Source organism: Schistocerca cancellata, chromosome 6, assembly GCF_023864275.1.
Source record: "Schistocerca cancellata isolate TAMUIC-IGC-003103 chromosome 6, iqSchCanc2.1, whole genome shotgun sequence".
In the NCBI taxonomy this organism is placed as follows: domain Eukaryota; kingdom Metazoa; phylum Arthropoda; class Insecta; order Orthoptera; family Acrididae; genus Schistocerca; species Schistocerca cancellata.
Window position 1 is genome coordinate 437,329,883 of NC_064631.1, and position 5,482 is coordinate 437,335,364.

Sequence of the window (5,482 nt, forward strand, 5' to 3'; positions counted from 1 at the left end):
ACTACTACTGCCTAATCTCTCTTCTGATTGCCTTATCCAAAATTCTTGAAAAAGTAATGTATTGTAGAGTAGCTTCACACCTTTGTAAAAATAAAGTTTTAACAAAATGTCAGTTTGGTTTATTCTATATTCACGAAGATGCAAAGCTGGTACTTCTTACTGATGATACAAGTATAGCCATCACACCCAACGGACAAGAATTAACTGGTGAAATTGTAAATGATGTTTTTCAGAAAATCATTAAGTGGTTCTCTGCAAATGGGCTCTCATTAAACTTTGACAAAACACAGTACATACAGTTCCACACAGTAAATGGAATGACACCATTAATAAATATAGACTTCGATCAGAAATCGATAGGTGAGGTAGAATATTCAAAATTTCTAGGTGTATGCATTGATGAGGAGTTGAACCGGAAAAAACACACTGAAGATCTGCCGAAACGTTTTAGTTCAGCTACTTATGCTATTAGGGTCATCGCAAATTTTGGCGATATACATCTCAGTAAATTAGCTTTCCACGCCTATTTTCATTGTCTGCTTTCATATGGCATCATATTCTGGTGTAACTCATCATTGAGTAAAAGAATGTTCATTGCACAAAAGCGTGTAATCAGAATAACTGCTGGAGCTCATCCGAGATCATCCTGCAGACACTCATTTAAACAGCTAGAAATCTTCACTATAGCCTCACTATATAAATATTCACTGACGAAATTTGTTATTAACAGTCCAAACGAATTCAAAACTAATAGCAGTGTACATGGCTACAACACTAGGAGAAAGGATGATTTTCACTACTCAAGGTTAAATCTAACTTTGGCTCAGAAGGGGGTAAATTATGCTGCCACAAAAGTTTTTGGTCACTTAGCTAATGGCATCAAAAGTCTGACAGATAGCCAAATAGCGTTTAAAAGGAAATTAAAAGAATTTCTTAATGGGAACTCCTACTCATTGGATGAATTTTTAGATATAGTAAGTGGGTAATTTCCCCAACCTCCACAAAAAATTAAAAGTATTAAGTGTCATACAGTATTTTGTGTAATGTAATATCTTCTATAGACACCTTTTATTAACCTGACACGTTCCACATCATTACGAAGTGGTGTGTTCATGATCTATGGAACAAGCACTAATCTAATCTAATCTACAAGTAATACCGCCACTAACTTTGTAAACAACACATCTGTCAAGCAGATGTATGCACAGGGGATTACAGTATCTGACGAAAACCTATCGCTAACTTAGTTATGAAACTGAAGTATCGATTTTACACTTAAGATGCGACAGGGGAAGGGAGTACATCCCATAAATCTTCGTTCATTTAAAGGAGTGTATCACATTTCATCACACGTGACATGGAAGTCCTCTTATGACCGAAAGGCTTACTGTCAACTATCACATGTAGACACTGCTCAAAGACCCACACAGAACAAGTGGTTGTATACGAGTCGAATGCAGTCTATGTCACACATCTGATGCATCCTGACAGAACATCAGGAAAAAATGGTCAAATGACCTGCAGCAACGCACCCCCCCTCTCTCTCTAGAATGCATCATCAGTCTACCATTAAATTGCACCTCGTTACAACTCCACCTCAACCGAGCAATCCATCCATTCTATGTCGTCCTTCGACACAGATGCAAGTGTGTTTAGAGACAGGTGGTTCTAGGTCTTCCTGAAAAGCGTGAAATACAGCAGTCAACAGGCGTGTATCACTGTTATCTCAATAGACACGCAGTAGGATGCTGCCTCGACGGAAAAGAGTGTTTCCATGGCTTCGCGTCCATGTCGATGTTTTCTCGGATAGCTCTTGCTGTCGCATGCTTGTTCCCAATGTACAAATTTTTCTGCGCCAAGCAGAAGACACGCAAGTACTTCCTCAATTTTGCCACATTTCGGTGTATATTCCATCAATATTTGCTGCAATTCTATTGATTTTTATGTCAGTTCTACCCATGCGATCATGACAGAACCTCTCACTCCGTCTTCTAAAATTGCTTGTAAATGTAGTACAGCTGCCAACACCTACTGAAAATGCACTAATTGGAAAGTATAGTATAGCACTGTACTCGATTGTATCCAGTCGCCTCCGTTCTGCATGTTCCACATTTACAGAACGTTTGCTCTGTTTTCTGTATGTCAGTGTATGTGCATGTGTCGCAGATGGCTCCCAGGACCTGCTGTAGACCCGAGTTAGCGTTCGAGTGTGGTTACACCAGGCATCATATCCGGAGCGATGTTGGGACGTGGATCCACAGTGTGCCACGTCCGGGATAGGGTTTAAAAGTGGATCCGCCACGCACAATGCACGGAGCGATGTTGAGATGCCGATCCGCAATATACCACATCCGAATTAGATTTCGAGTGTGGATCTGCCACACACGATATATCCAGACCGATGTTCATTGGCAGATCCAACACATGTCATGTCTGGGACAGGGCTCGCAAGTGGACCAACCAGGCATTACGTTCGAATATGTGTTATTTGTTCGAAGTTGGGTTCACCAGTGGGAGGACCTAGTCGTGGGAGCGCGAGCGATCGCTATGATACTGCTGTGTGCTTGATATTGAGAAGTACCACGAAAATAGTGTAACATTGCGACTATAGAATGCCTCCTCCTCTGCCAGGCACTTTATTGTGAATAGCAGAGTAATCCCATAGATGTAGATACATGTGTTCTTGTAATCCCAGAGTCTGGAGATGGGCGTAGAAAAGCACGCAACCAAGTCCGGACCAGAAAAATTAACGCGTTTGTGCCTAGGGGGAATGAGCCCGAATTTGTAGAACAGTTCTGAGAGTTACTTCAGTCTGCTGAGAGCACTCTGATCACCCGTTGGGAGTAGATGGCCACCGACCTCACAGAGAAATATCTAGTGCTGTGAGGGGTATATGTCGTGCTGTCTCTCTTCGTGGTATATGTAAGTATGATGTAAGAGGGCTGATTTTGTATGGTGCAGGATGCAAATCGTATGTTAACTACATCGACACAGTTCACTGTGATATACTGCTGGGTTGGAGTTCGATTTCACGCTCTAATATTTAAGCTGCTGTCCTCAGTGGGAGAGCAGTGTAACTGAGTAAGAGTCTTTCCATGTTTGACGATATGTAGGGTACTTTGCAAGGTTTAGCTGTTGGTGCAATATGGCTATCACTATAAAATAGTTTTTGCCACTATAAGTCTCATCTGCAGAAAGAAAAAAAAAGTTGGATGGTGATTCCACAATGGTAGCATCAGTAATTTGGTGGGTGAATTAGAAAAGAGCCAATCATAATCCCCCATTCATTCACAAGACATCCTTTGTGATTGGATATAGGAGTCTCTACATAGCAGTGAGTACGTTTGTGTATGTTGAAAGCAGGAAGGGTAACACGTGATGGATGGGGTGCCACATTAGGACCACAAGAAAGAACGAATTCGCATTATCCTTTTCGTTTATCGATAGTGATGATGATTACAGTATACCAACATTTGTCAGTGATGTTCTTCCAAGAATTACGTGTGCAGGTGAGGTACTCATTATCACATTATCACACATAGTGCCAGACGCTGGTCCTTCATAACACTTGTTTGAGAGAATCTTGTTAGGATGCAGCACCTTCCAGAAGAGCTGATTGTAAGACTTTGTCAGATAATTTCCTAGGACTGAGGAGAATTGAGACATATAGCCAGTGTGAGTGTAGGCATACCATAATTTTTTCAGGCACTTACAGATATAAAAGATAACTGCACTGTTTGTGTAAAATGTGTATATATTGCAATGTAAAGTTACTGTGGCTTATGTTGTGGCAGGACCAGAGAAGATGAGTGTGTGCCTAACGTGAAGGATGTATAGACTCCACACAAAGATAACTGCGGGGGGATGAGAGAGATTTTTTATGTGGAAATTTATGTGCACTGTAGGTACTGAGATTCGTTCCAGAACCACAGCCGTCAAGAGGAGACATTACCTGTTCATTGATAAGTGTCAGACTGTAGCAGCAATCGCAATATTTATTTGTAGTTACACTGGTAAATATGATCCTGGTTCCAATATTCTTGTAAGTCTTGTATGTATTTGATGATCTGTAGACAACTTTTGCAGGTTTAACTGTCAGTGTAATTTAGCGATCTGTGCAAAATACTTTTACCACTGAAAGTCTCCTCTGCAGAAAACAATGGCGAATGATGCTCCCACTGGGACCGCACTGCAGCTGTGCGTCATTGGGCTAGCAAAAGTAAAGACATGCGCCTGTGGTTCAGAGACGACTTGGCGTTTATTTAGATAGACATGTTATAAAACTACTGTCTGCTACTGCTATACCTTAAAGTAGGAGGCAGGTCGTGGAATAAAACTATGTAGTTAAAACAATTATGGTATAAAGCAACGAGCAGTGTTACCCTCTGAGAGGAATTTTGTTGTGTTGACCGAGTTGTACCTAATGGGGGTGGCTTATCGGAAATGAAAGTCAGAATTACGTAAATATTTGAACAATAATAAACAAAATTTTTGCCTATCTGCACTGTTTAACGGATAAAGAAAACGGTCACCAGCCTAATTAGGCAAGAGAATGATTAACGTTCTTGTTCAAGAAAATAGTTATTAGTAACTTTAATGGATAAACACAACCTATACTTTGTCACATACGAGTGCAATGAACTCTGACACATACATATGTTTATGGTAAGACTGAAGCTAACAGCTAGAGCAGCACAAACTATTGGCAAAATTGTAACAGATACCGAAACACCCTATTACTTTCAGGGCTTGTTCAAACTGAATGGTCTTTATAACATTACTATTAACATTCACTGCAGGATCATAAATTGGACATAGGTTAAGTCTCTCTCAGTTAAATACTTTACTATTTAAAATGAAAGTTAATTGGAATCCACTAACAGGTTGTTTCTTACTTTTTTTATAAGGAAATTATGGTTTTCATAAATAGTGGTCTTCCCGTTACTTGTTAACTAGCATTAGCACAATAGACAAACTGTGGATCCTGTCATACTATTAATATGCACTTCCAATACACAAGAGAGACAAACACTTAGCAATCGTGAACATATAATTTGCTACTATTGCAGTTTTCCACTTTTACTACAGTGAAACACAATGTTGACAAATTTGCAAGAAACTGACTCACCTTTTAAAATTTACTACAGGTAGCACTATGATCATTAACTAAGCAAAACTTTATAAGCCTCAATTTTAAGAACTTTAATTTATAAAAGAAATAGCAAATTGTTTTTATTACCACAGTCTTCTACTTTCAAGTAAATGATTAAATAGGTGATTTTCAAACTTCATGAAACTACATTTACTGCTTCCCACAATTTCACTAAATCCACAGTAAATCTTAATATTCCCTTCTCATCAAAGGTCAAACAACATTATGTAATTAACTGTCCAACTTTGAGGCTTTCATTTTTTCCACAAAATAGGACACTCGGTAATCATAATTCAAATGGAGAGGAACCTGAGAGGTGTTGTGATAGGA